General features: G+C 42.7%; 1 protein-coding gene across 2 annotated transcripts in view; it reads right to left on the bottom strand.

The window, feature by feature from the left end:
* The window catches only part of RRAGD (Ras related GTP binding D), a 39,198-nt gene that overhangs the window by 24,259 nt on the left and 478 nt on the right, over positions 1–14,461 (bottom strand). The window lies entirely within an intron of this gene.

Raw genomic sequence — 14,461 nt, 5'->3', positions numbered from 1 at the left:
GAGTTCAACAGGTAGAAGCAGTACCATCTTCTCTCCAGACATTTCCTCAAAAGTCTAATATGCATATACCTGAACATACATCTGAAGAAGCAGAGTTCATAAAGGAGTCAGAGTAAACTTCCAAGTTAAGTGTAATTAAAATATTCAGAGAAAATGTGGTATCCATAAAACAAGAACAGACAGTTTCAGAATAAGAGCAACCATGAAAAAATAGCCTTAGAGATCTTAGAAAGAAAAATATAATTGGGGAGGGTGGTTAGATATACCGATTGAAAAGCAGAATAAAGACAGATAAAGAGGGCGATAGTGAACTGGAACATCAAATCCTCTCAGAATGTAGTACAAAGGGATACAGTGCTGGAAAGTATGAGATAAAGGTTTAAAGTGACTTTAGGAGTAATTATCTCAAACCAGTAGAAAATATAAATACTTGTGCAAGTACATTAGAAAAGGGTCCAGAAGGACACACAGCAAACAAAGAGTGTATGGGTAAAAGATCTGGGGGAATCATCAAAGGGATTTTGGCTTTAGTTTTTTTTAAGTTTATTTTTTTTAGTAATCTCTATACCCAAAGTGGGGCTTGAACTCATAACTCTGAGATCAAGAGTCACATGCAGCAGCATGTGACTAAAGCCAGGCACGCCTGTGGCTTTAATTTTAAAAAGGAAACACATTTAGGGGCGCCTGGGTGGCTCAGATGGTTAAGTGTCTGCCTTTGGCTCAGGTCATGATCCCAGGGTCCTGGGATCGAGCCCCACATCAGGCTCCTGGCTCAGCAGGGAGCCTGCTTCTCCCTCTCCCTCTGCCTCTCTCCCTGCTCATGCTTTCTCTCTCTCTCTGTATCTCTGTGTCTCAAATGAATAAATAAAATCTTAAAAAAAAACTATTAAAAAGGAAACACATTTATACAATATATATACATATATGTGTATATATATAATTAAAATTAGTTTTGAAAAAAGTTTAATGTATAGGGAGTCATAGCAGACACAGAAATATTTCAAAATATTAAATACTCTTTAAATTGTGATTTTAACTCCATATTATCTTGTTAAGTGGTTGTTGTAAGGTTTCTGTTTTTTCAATACAATAAATATATTGATTACTGTACTCAAAGTAGTAGATTGGTAAGGTTGGCTGGACAAAAAGATATGCAAAACATGATTCCTATCTTGGAGAAACTTAAAATCCAGTCTAGACAACGTGGTACGGGCACAAAGATAGATAAATAGATCACTGGAATAGAATAAGGAGTCCAGAAATAAACCCACATATACAAGGACAGCTGAGATTTGACAAAGATGAAAAGCCAATTCCATGGAGAAAGGATAGTCATTTTTACCAAATGGTACTAAAACAACTGGATATCCATATGCAAAAAAAAAAAAAAAAAGAATTTCAATCCACATCTCACACCATATACAAAAATTAACTCAAAATAGATCATAGGCCTAATTTTAAGCCTAAAACTATGCAACTTCTAAGGAGAAAATATTTATGACCCTGGGTTAAGCAAAGATCTCTTAGATATAACACCCTCCCCCCAATATTGATAAACTGGACTTTACTAAAATAAAAACTTCTGCTCTTCAAATGACACCATTAACATAATTTTAAAAAAGGCAAGCCACAGATCAAAAGAAAATATTTGTAAATCATATATCTGATAAAGGATTTGTATCTGGAGTATGTAAGGAACTCTAAAAACTTATTAATAAGAAAACAAAATTCAATTTTTGGAAAGGTGGGGGAGCAAAAGATTTAAACAGACAATTCACCAAAGACGACTTATGGAAGGTAAATTCACACATGAAAGGATGCTCAGCACATCATCAGTCATCAAGGAAATGTAAATCCAAACCACAATGAGATACTATTGCATACACAGTAAGATGGCTAAAATTAAGAACACAGACAGTAACAAGTGTTGAGGATGTGGGGGTACCAAACTCTCATACACTGCTAGTGGAAAGGGAAAATGGTACAACCATTTTGGAAAACAGTTTCGTGGTTTCTAAAGAAGTTAAACATGTATTATATTATCCCAGCCATTCCACAGCTATATATTTACATAAAAGAAATGAGAGTGTATGTCCATACTTGCACACAAAGGCTCGAAGCAATTTTATTTTTAGTAGTCAAAGACTGTTAACAACCCAAATGTCCATCAGCAGGTGAATGGATAAACAAATTGTGGTGCGTCTCAGCAATAAAAAGAAATAAACTGTTGACATATACAACATGGATGAATATCGAAATGATTATGCTGAGTGAAAGAAACTAATTGAAAAAGACATACTCTGTGATTCTATTTACATAAAGTTCCAAAAACTGTAAACTCATCTATAGTGACAAATAGCAGATCAATGATTGCCTGGGAAATGTTAGAGGTAGTGAGAAGCGGTCAGAGGGAGCAACCTTGAAGGGGTATAAGAAAACCTTTAGGGGGTGATGGGTACATTCTTAGTTACGGTGATGGTTTCCAACGTGTACACATATGTCAAAACTTATCAAACAGATGTACTTAATTTTACGTCAATTGTACCTCAGTACAGCTTTTTTTTTTTAAGATTTATTTATTTATTTATTTAGACAGAGCACGGAAATGGGGGGAGGGGCAAAGGGTGAGGGAGAGAAATCCTCAAGCAGACCCCACTGAGCGTGGAGTCTGACACAGGGCTTGATTCCAGGACCCTGAGATCATGACCTGAGCCAAAACCAAGAGTTGGTGGCTTAACTGACTGAGCCACCCAGGCACCCCCTCAATACAGCTCTTTTAAAAAATGTATTCTCGGGGCACCTGGGTGGCTCAGTCTGTTAAGTGTCTGCCTTCTGCTCAGGTCGTGATCTCAGGATCCTGGGATTGAGCTCCATGCCGTGCTCCTTGCTCAGCAGAGAGTCTGCTTCTCCCTCTCCCTCTCCCTCTGCCTGCCGCTCCCCGCTTGTGCTCTCTCCCTCTCTTTCTCTCCCTCTGTCAAATAAATAAATAAAATCTTTAAACAAAAATTTTGAAGTGAATAATAATAAAAATAGGGGCGCCTGGGTGGCTCAGTCGTTAAAGCATCTGCCTTCGACTCAGGTCATGATCCCGGGGTCCTGGGATCGAGCCCCGCATCGGGCTCCCTGCCCAGTGGGAAGCCTGCTTCTCCCTCTCCCACTCCCCCTGCTTGTGTTCCCTCTCTCGCTGTGTCTCTCTCTCTCTCTTTCAAATAAATAAATAAATAATCTCTAAAAAATAAATAAAAATAAAAAAATAAAAGTAAAAAAGAATACCTGACAAAAAATTTTTTTAAATGTATTCTCAAGGACAAAAATGGAAACCTCAAGAGTTATAGTTGTTCTATTATTATTATTGCCTCACAAACTAGTGTTAGATCAATGCAAAGAGTAGGGGAGAAATGCCCATGGGCAGTGGGAAGGAACTCAGTGCATTACAAGGGTTATGAATGCAGACAAAGCAGTGCAGGATTTGGATGGGGTTGATGGGGGTGGGGGAGGGAGGCTCTCTAAGAAGAGCAGAGCCCAAAGCTAGGCAAAGACACTATGCCTTTCGTAGAATAGGAAAATATGGGTGCAATGAAAACTCAGCAACCACATATGAAGGTACTTTCCACATGCCAAGTACTGTACTAGGCACTCTCCACACTTCATCCCATTCAACTCTTTCAGGAATACATAGTATTATCTCTATTTCACAGGTAAAGAAATTTCAGGCTTGGCAAGATCAAGTAACATTCAAACTGAGGGCTGACCCACTCAAAATTCTATGCATTCTGTTTCTGCTCTGCAACACTCAATCCAATCAAAGAAAGCAAAAGTCCACATTAAATTATGAACAAGCACAGAAATATTTAAGTGTTTATACATGTTTTTATTTCTTCCCAATTTATACTACTGGATATCAGTGTAGATTTTAACTTATTTTCATCAGGGTCTGCAAGTGTCTATGTGGCATGGCCATCCATGCTGGATGAATTGGAGGATGGACCTCCTCCTCCTCCTGGGAGAGTGGAAGGTGAGGAAAGGTGACTGTGTAGAGAGGAGATAGCATATGTGCAAGTTTATATACACAGACTGGCTGGGAAGTGAGATGCACATGCCAGTACAGCACATACACACAGTTGGAAGTACTTCCTTCTCCCTGCCAAATTCAAACACAGGCCACCAATGATAAACTGCTGGGAAATGGTGGGCCAGATCGGCAAGGGTACCATCAACTCTGTGGAGACCCGTCAGACCCATGCAGATGCATTTTACATTTAGCTGGTAGGGACACATGCCAGATACCTTGCTAGACATTTCTGCAAACTTTTACCCCCTCCTCCCCCACACCCCCCATTCCCCTGGCAGTGAGGAGGTACAAGTCTGTTTTGCACCTGAGCAATCTGGGGGAAGGAACATGCCCAAGGTCACAGGGCTAGTATGTGGTGGAGTCCTCACCTAGAGCTTTAGCAACAATCAGATGGCATTCAACAAAAACTGCAACAAAGAAAACAGAAGAGACTAGGAAATACCAGAGTACATCATGCATAAGAGTACATACCACTAGCGAAACTCTTTTAGATTTAGACAAATGTGGTGCTGGTTCACAATATAAATGTATTTGTCATGTGAACCACAGTCAAAAACACTTTGTTGACCACTGCTATTGACCAGGAGAGGTTTCTTATATCAAAGAGGACTGCTGACAAAAATCCTTCCTTTGGGGGCCCTGGTTGGCTCAGTCAGTAGAGTATGACTCTTGATCTTGGGGTCATGAGTTTGAGCCCCACATTGGGTGTAGAGATTACTTTAGAAAATAAATAAAGGAAAGGAAAAATTGATTTGCCATTGCTCTCAAGCATGATGGGCCTCTAGGGCCTGATACAGATCATGTATATTTAAAAAAAAAAATCTCTCTAATCCTTTCCCACCTCCCCTTAAGTATCTCTGCTTCTGAAACTCTATGGGGTTTCCCAGAGGCTCTCACCCAGTCTGGGAATGATAGCAGGGAGCACCCATCAGGAAATGCTTCACCTGGCCTCCTGGACAGCTGGCTTTCTCCACTAAACTTTCCCTGTGCATCACCACTCGCTCAAGAACATCCTGAGAAAGGTGAAAGGAAGAGAATGGAGAAGGAGAGCTGCAATATAAGGGCTAATACTTTTTTTAAAAAAGATCAAAAAGGAAACACAGGATTTGGGACTGGAGATGGAATCCCAGGGAGGGCACTTTAAAAGTGTCAGCAGGTGTGGAGGAAGTTGCCCCCGAGAGGTGAAATTTACCAGAGGGCAGTTTGTTCAGTTTCATAAAGGTTCCCTGATCTTCTGCCAAGTGTTAAACTGGGCTGAGCCAGGGGCTGCAGACACAAAGGAAAGATTCATTCCTTAGTGATTAGAGGAAAAAACAGACAAGAAAAACTGACAATTACAGTGCACTGTTACCGAGGTGTTATGGGCTCAGAGGACTCCCTGGAGAAATATCTGTGTCTTAAAGAAAGGGAGGCATGAAAGAGATGAATGAGGGAAAGGTCATGCCAGGAAGAGATTCTGGCTTTCCTGGAGTTTAAGGAATGTAGTTTAAAGGCAAGAAAAGGCTGCACACTGTCCAGTGACTTCTTTCCCACAGCATTTCGAATAAAATCCAAACACCTTCTTTCTGCAAAGGCCCTACATGGGCTACCCTCTTATCCCGTGCCGGGTTCATCTTCCCCACTAGTTCCCTATCCTGTAACCACACTGACCTTCAGGTTCCTCACCCCGGGGTCTGGACACGCTTCTCCCTCCACCTGGCTTCCCTTAGCTTTCTTCCCAGCAGCAATTTACCTCCTCTCAGCTGAAGCAGACCCCATGACTTCCTGATAACCCTGTGTCTTAATAGTACTTATCACTGAAGGGCAGGGGCTTGGGTGGCTCAGTTGGTTAAGCCACCAACTCTTGATTTTGGCTTAGGTCATGATCTCAGGGTCTTCAAATGGAGCACAACATCTGGGCTCCTCGCTGAGAGGGGAGTGAGCTTGAGATTCTCTCTCTCTGCTCCTCCTTCCACTCACTCTCTCTCTCTCTCAAATAAATAAATAAATCTTAAAAAAATAGTACTTATCACTATACAAAATTACCTATTTTATACATTTGTCTTCTTGTCTGTTTACTTGTTTATTGTCTGTCCCACATATACACAGGCAAATTACAAAGCATGTGGCATGAGTCCAATAAGTATCTTTGAATAGGTGAGTTGATAGAGAAGCCTGTTACCTCCCCAGCAAACAAAAACTGCAACAAAGAAAAAAGAAGAGACTGGGAAATACCAGAGTACATTATGCATAATAAGAATACATACCGCTAACGAAACTCTTTCAAGTCTACTTACGCATATGTGGTGCTGGTTCACAGTATAAACACATTTTTTATTGTGGACCACGGTCAAACATATTTTGTCAACCACTGCTAGACTCTGCTACCTCATGAATGAGATGCTGGGAGGTCTGGATTTTACTTTGTAAGCCATGAGGAAATCACTAAGGATTTCAAGGGGAGACTAACATGATCAGATTTATACTTCAAGAAGTTCACTCCAGAAACAGACCCCCTAGAGGGTGTCAGTGGGGAGACAGTGAAGGGGTCTAGAATAAGCCACTGTGCCATAAAAATTATACTGAGCTAAAGATACTGAAGTCCCTGAAATCCTTCTTTGCCTCAAGCAGAGCCTCCCAAAAGAACTCTATTGCCATAAATCTTCCTGGAAGCAACTCTAATCTTCTCTTGGCGAAGACTGAGACCGAGACAGAAGAGAAGTTGGCACCGCCCCAAACAGACGCGCTCACCTCTTCTCCTGTGGGTCCATTTATCTTTCCAAAAAGTCACTTGTTTTTCCATAAATGCCCTTTCCCCAACTCCCTTCCAAGAAGTCACTCATTCTCCCAGAACTGCCCCTCCACCCCTCCCCATCCCATCTTTATTAAGATAGTAATAAAGCCCTGGGGCGCCTGGGGGGCGCAGTCGTTAAGCGTCTGCCTTCGGCTCAGGTCGTGGTCCCGGGGTCCTGGGATCGAGCCCCGCCTCCGGCTCCCCGCTCCGCGGGAAGCCTGCTTCTCCCTCTCCCGCTCCCCCTGCTTGTGTTCCCGCCCTCGCTGTGTCTCTCTCTGTCAAATAAATAAATAAAATCTTTTAAAAAATAAATAAATAAATAAAAAGCGTCTGCCTTCGGCTTAAGTCATGATCCCAGGATTCTGGGATCGAGCCCCGCCTCCGGCTCCCCGCTCTGCGGGAAGCCTGCTTCTCCCTCTCCCGCTCCCCCTGCTTGTGTTCCCGCTCTCGCTGTGTCGCTCTCTGTCAAATAAATAAATAAAATCTTTAAAAAAAAAAAAAGATAGTAATAAAGCCAGAATTCTAAACACCTTTTTTTAAAGTTTATTTATTTATTTAACTAATCTCTACTCCCAACATGAGATCAAGAGTCGCATGCTCTTCTGACTGAGCCAGCTAGGCACTCCTCTAAACACCTAAGTTGCACTTTTTGTGAACTCTCATGCATTAGTACGTAATTAAATTTGGTTTTCTCTTGTTAATCCATCTTTTGTCAGTTTAATTTGCAGGCTCCCAATTCAGAACCTAAGAGAATAGAGGAAAAGTTTTTCCTCCCCTGACAGCAGTTAGGTTATATTCTAGAACACAAATGAGAAATGAAGGAACTAAGGAATAGACCATGGAAATGGTCAGAAGGAACAGATTTTGTGACAAGTTCAAATTGACTCAATAGTGTTCAGTGATCCCCTGGACACAGATGACAAGAGAGAAAGAAGCCCCAAGTTCCCAACCTGGCAGACCAAGCTAACAAGGGCCCATTCACAAAGATGGTAAAGGGAAAGAGGCTCAACGGGTATTTGAAGTTGTGGAGTCTGGGGTGCCTGTCCGCCTGCAACTCAGGTGGGAAAAGAATCCGGGGCCTGGGAAGAACAGTAACATGAGGTCACAGACAGGTTTGAAGTGGGAATGTAGGTCACTGGGGCCGTCCATGCCTCAACTGCTGGTTTTTCCCCTAATCTTGTTGCCGGAGGGTGAGGGAATTTTTGAGAGATTTTAGCCTTGGCCACCGCGAGAAACAGCTCAAACCAACCTGCTCCAACCTCTTATCACCCAGCAGTTCTCATTTACTGACCACCTGCATAGCACAGAGGGTCACCTCTAATCCTCAAGTGAATAAACTTTATCCTTTACAGATGTAAAAACTGAGGCCTTCAGTGCTTACTACAATAAACACTCAACAGATGCTTGTTGGCTGGGATAACTGAATGAAAGTGACTAAGCAGAATTTGAAGCTAAATTAACTGAAGCTTTAAAAAGAAACTTCCTATCTGACACTGGCCCAGATCAGCACTTGAGTATCAAGAGTATGAGCTTTATGACTAGGCAGTTTATCTACTGCGGTCAGGGACACTGAACATACCTTACCTATTTTGCACAGGGTCCTGTCAGCACCCCAATTTTCCAAACAGCCTGGCTTTGTAACTAGACTGCTGGAAATCCCAGGGAAACTCAATCATCCAAGGAAAAGCATTATGGGGAGGGGCCATGTAACTGGACCTGCAGACTAATTACTTCATCAGTAACTGGCAGATCCCTGTCAAAAACCAATAGGCCTTGTAAATACACAAGGAAGGGAAAGATGCATCAGGGCCTTGAGTAGTGGCTGCCTAGGGGCCACACCTGGCTGATCTGCGGGTTGGGAATGTTTACAACAAAGAAGGAACCAGAATTCAGGAAAATGGGAACTGAAGGCCTGACACAGTTCTAACAGGGTTGGCCTTCCCTTCCTAAGCTCATGCAGTCTCTCAGAGAATGAGACATCATAGGAAACACACTTCATAAATGCTGAAATATTATACATTTGAGAACTATTCTAATTAAGGAATGTTCTCCAAGAGGTAACACCTTTGAGCGGGTCCAAAATGGGAAAATGAAACAGAGATTTAATGAAAAATTAAGAAAACGTGGTGGCAAAGTGATGCCAAGTGGAATGATTTAAACAGTACTTGGATAGTGACAAGCTGGGGTTCAAGTCCCAGCTCTGCCGTGTACCAGCTGTGTGACCCCATACATGTCCCCTGGCCCATGAGTCCTTATCTAACAGTCTGTGTATACACGTGCACCCCCCTTCTTTCTTTTTTTAACCCCAGCCCAAGCCTAGGTAACAGAGGGCCTCTTGTGGAATGTGGCTGCAGTGAGAAGCTCACATAACCTTAAGGGAAAATTAGAATTTCTTAGCTATTAGTATTCTGTAGGGTCATCAAAGGCTTAAGTTTCTATTTACTCATGCTTTTAGGAAGAGGTCTCTGGTTTGTTTCTATTTACATTATCTGTGATCCTTTACATTTCTGATCAATGGTACCACTTATACATTCACGACCCAGGAGCTCAGGGTTGCCTGGCTGGCTCAGTTGGTGAACCATGCCACTCTTGATCTCAAGGTCAGGAGTTCAAGTCCCACACTGGGTGAAGAGCTTAATTAAAAAAAAAAAAAAAGACCCAGGAGCTCAGGGAGAAATTCCATCCTAACTGGGAATTAAATATGTGAATGTTAATACCATTAATAAAAGAATATGCAAACATCATAAAGATTCATTGTCCATTTGATCAACTACTTAGTAAGGAGAATTAAATGCAAACAGAACATATATTTTCAAAGGCATGAAAGTTTTTGAAGGTGATTTTATTTATATGTGAAGGACCAAACCTTTCCCTATGAAACCCTTTGACATCACACTGGTGGGTCACTAAAAAATTCCATATATGAAATATTTCCTTAACATACATGTTCAGTAACATTTCTAACGTGTTCTGATTTACTAATGCTCCTGCAAGAAGGAGAAAAGTGCTCTTGTGAACTTTTCTTTTTCTTTTTTTTAACACTCTGAGAGTGATCCAAGTTGGTTTTCTGTGATCCTCTACCTTATGCACTGAGAAACCAAGCTGGAGTCTCCCCCAAAGGTCCTCAAGAGGAGAAAGTTGACAGTATCCTACACGATTCAGGACAGGAGTGAAAAACCCATTTTTCTTGAGTGTCACAGCAGAAGCAGGGAAAAGCCACTGTTACAAGACAGCTTGAAAGCTTTCACGGAAGAGGAAGAACAGAAAAGGTTAAAAAAAAAGGTAAGGATGAATAAAGGAGGTAGAGAAGAAAGTGACAAAATGAACAGGAAAGAGGTGGCTGAGGTATGAAGTGAAATTGTGTCACCAACAACAGCTATGGGGTCAGGGGACGGATTGAAGCAGAGGGTAAACAGACAGACACACAGTCAGCTGGGGACTGACAAAGATGATCTTGCAAACTCAGAACTACATCCCTTATCCAGAACTCTAGAACTTAGTTTCTGCTTTTTTCCCCATCAGACTACCCTATGTCTGTTCTGATACGAAAATGGGAGAGATTTCTGATAGAAGTATAGAATCAAGATTCTATGATACGCTGAATCACTGAAACATGTTTACAAAACATCTAATATAAAAAGAAGCACTCGGGGAGCTTGGGTGGTACAGCTGGTTGTGTCCGACCCCTCGTTTCAGCTCAGGTTGTGATCTCAGGGTCATGAAATCAGGCCCTGTGTGTGGTTCCGTGTGGAGTCTGCTTAAGACTCTCTCTCACTCTCCCTTTGTCCCTCCCCCTCACTCACGCACGCCCGTGCCATATGTATTTAAACAAGTATTGTGCCTAAGGTGTGACTTTGGTCACATCATTTTTAACTATTCTGTATTTCATCTATTCCAACTCTTCTGTATCTCTGTATTTCCAGGGCCAGAGGAAAACCCGAGAGATTAGGCATAGCCAGGGCTGTAGCTAACCCAACTCTTTTTGGACAAGGTGGAATTAAAAGGAAAGAGATTTACGTATCCATGAACTTGACCTTCTCCTAAACCTTGCTCAGGTCTAGCTCATGTTGTGGCTGCAGAAAAGTCCTAGCACCTCTGAGCCACAGTGTCACTATCAGAAGAACAATTATCTATCTCTACTTACTCTCAAAGAACAATGAGAGGATAAATTCACTAGTTTTTTAAATTACTTTAAGAAAAAAAAAAAGCTGACACTCATGATTAATAGATGCAAACCAGTGGTTTCACTGCATTTACACCCATCAGGGAAGTATCATCTGCGGACCGTCGATTTTTCGTGCCTCCAGTAACCACCTAAACTGTCACTTCCTCAGACCCTAGGAGAGTTCACAGGTTGCTATGGAAACAAGACCGCACCTTAGCTGGACTCTGCATGAGCAGCTGTCTTAGCCAAATTTCCCCTAAAAACTGGGAGGGACTTGGGGAAAAAACAATTTCACTTTCTGATTAAATATGATTTTTTTTTTTAAAGATTTTACTGATTTGAGAGAGAGTGCATGAGTGGGGGGAGGGACAGAGGGAGAAGAGGACTCACCGCTGAGCAGGGAGCCCGCAGGACTCGATCCCAGGACTCAGAGATCATGACCCGAGCCAAAGGTAGATACTTAACTGACTGAGCCACCCAGGCGCCTCATGTGACTTTTAATTGCTTTCCTTGTTATTGCAGTTTTAAAGCACAGTAATTTACTAAAGATTCAAACCCCATGTGTCTAAAAACAATTATATTTGCTGCAATTGTTTTTAATGGCTTATTTATTGCCTCCACTCTGGAGTTTTATCTGGAGTGAGGAGGTTGAAGGTGAGACTCACCTTATCTCTGATTAACTACCTTCAAAGGGGGGTTGAGAGGTGTCCAAATCTGTCCTTAACAGAACTAAAGTGCCCGAGAACACTCCAGCTATTCATGAATAAAATTTGGAGTGCAAGCCAGGGAAGTGCAATTTAAGTTTCACCTTAGCTGCACTAAGTTTTCAAATTTTGCACATTGTAGTAAAACTTACAAGGCCCTCAGTTTAAAAATAAGATCAGAGGTTCCTTCTAAGACTAAGGGAAATGGAATTCACACTATCGACTTTCAATCTACCTTCTTTTTGCACAGTTCCTGATAAACTGCTTTGCAATTTATCTGGTGATGCTAGTCAGTCCTGCATCCCACCGGCCAGGGTAGATTTCTGAACCTCCTGGAAAAAGCCCCGGATCCCCACTAAGCAAAGGCATTAAATGAAGTCCATTAGGAAGGTAAAAGGGGAAGGCAGTTCATTAGAGAAATGCTTTGTTCATGGTTCAAAATGTACCATATCCATCTTTCCTCAGAGTAAAAAAGTCCCTTTCCCTCCACATTCCTTGTCTTACATTTGAGAGTAGGTAGATGTAAATTTTACCAAAATAAACACAGGATTCTAATGCAACATGTGCCCGGGGCCCATTAGAAATTGAGATGACCCTTTGGTGGCACTTGAGGTCCCAGGAACAAAAGTCACAACTCCTGTCCTCCACCCTCATCTCAACTTCCCAGGATCCTATCAGTTGGCATGACATTGTAAGGGACAGCTGTTGCTAGAACTGCTGACTGAGGAGCCTCTCTCCCACTCTAGAAAGTGAATATTCTGATAAGAGATTCTGCATTCAGGCCTAAACCCCAAAATCAAAGCCAGGGATATGTGGAAAGAATAGGAATCTGATATAATAGAAGAAATCTTCTGAGAACAGACCACCTACCTACGGCAGGCCCAGGGGGATAGAGACCCAGCCTCAGTAATGTTTGCAGGAGCAAATAATCATTTGTCACTCCTCTTACCACATAAATATACTTAATGCTTTTATAGCAAGATTCCAGGTTGATCCAAAGAACTCACGAGGGATGATTTTATTACTGAAGTAATGAAAAGCATCAGTTAACAGAGTTACAGATTTTGCCTTTAGGTTAGGAGCAGTGGGGAGCATTCAAGACCAGGCTCTGGGGAAGCCCTTTGTTCAGGAAATCCCACCCCTCAGGCAAAGCTTTACTTTCATTTCAATTTCAAGTCCTCAAATCAAATTTTAATAAAAGTGCCCCCTTAAAGAACTGCAGAATAAATAAGCAGGTCCTTTACTTTCCATGGAATGTCTCAGGTCCCCAGAACAATATCGAATTACAGGGCTTTTCTTCCCAGATATAGTCTCTTTTCTTTTTTAAAAAGAGTATCACACATGTGCCCTATTGTGTGTCTACTATTTCGAATATCTTCCAAAGACATCCCCATTCTGAATCTCTGGAGTCTTCTAAGAATCTAGAAGGAGCTAACGAAAGCAATTTGAATAACAACAAAGCGACTGAACAATTTAATTACCAAAGGTAGCCCTAGAGACTCCAACAAAAGGGTTGAAAGCCTTTATCTACAAAAACGTGGCCACGTGCTCAACTGTGGGACCAATTACGGGGAGTGCAGAAGAGAGAAGCACACAGGTGCACACACCAATTTAAGCAAATGGGGAATTAGCACAAATCCTCTCTGGACACAGGACACTATGAAAAAGTGTGACTCAGAAAGCTTCTTTCTCATCTATCAGGCTCAAGGTTTACTTAACTTTCTTCCCTCTTTAAAAAAAACTTTCTTCCCTTTCTGATTAATTGAAAGTAGCACCTGCCGTACATAAAATAATGGAAATTGTCCTCCGCAGAAAGACCTTGAATAGGAATTTTAAAATAAGTTCAGTGAATTTTCAATACTACAATTTCTTCAAAGTGAAATTTTTAGAAGTTCGTTCCTTCTCTAGGAAGCCTACAGCTTCATCTAGATATTATGTTTAACAGCCTCATTCTATTGACCTTTTCAAGTGACCTTACAATAGAGGACTTTTCTCCCTTACTTCGGGGGCAAACAAAAAAAGAACCTTTCTGGAATCCTAAAAATCTCTCAACTTCCTTAGGCCTTAAGAATTCAATGCAGGAACCCCCCCCCCCAAACACACACACCAGGCTGAACAATTGCTAAATCCCACTTCTTAAACAGGAAATAGAGTTTGCTTCTGAGTGGCAATGTATTCCCCCCGCCCCGCACTCACTCCAGGGCAAGCACTGCCATGCCCAGGTGGTGACACTGAACAGAGATAAGGTGTCCTAACAACTGTATTTGCCCCTGGATCCCGGGAAACCCGCGGCCACTCGGTGACTCCCACATCACTTGTGCGCACCCCCCCGCGGCTCCACGGGGGCCCCAGACGCCGCAGACCGGGGCAGCCCAAGGACCCCTCCCGCGGCGACACGGGGTAAGACTGACACCCGCAGCTGCCGACGACCCTGCCAGTCACGCTGCCGCCGGCTGCCTTTTTTAGCCACGACATCTGACCAGGCTTCGACAGCAGCATTCAAGGAGAGGTCCCAGGGCGCGCCGGGCGGTCCCCTCCTATTCCCAACCCCCAAACCCTGTGGAGAGCTCCGGGTGAGGGGCGGGGGAGGTACTAGCCCTGGAAGGGGCCAGACAGGGTACGTTCCTCCTTGCCCTTACGCTTCCTCTCTGCTCTCTCCACGGATCCGGGTCGCCCCTCCGCCGCCTGCGCCCGGGATCCCCCATTTTGCAGCCCGTCGCTCCTCGGGCGCCCCTCCCCAACCCCCA

Source organism: Eumetopias jubatus, unplaced genomic scaffold (genome assembly GCF_037043125.1).
Source record: "Eumetopias jubatus isolate StellerSeaLion01/CBP00866 unplaced genomic scaffold, mEumJub1_p1.0 scaffold_6, whole genome shotgun sequence".
Taxonomy (NCBI): Eukaryota; Metazoa; Chordata; class Mammalia; order Carnivora; family Otariidae; genus Eumetopias; species Eumetopias jubatus.
The sequence above is the reverse complement of the archived record's forward strand: the minus strand, read 5'-3'. Positions and strand labels throughout refer to the sequence as shown.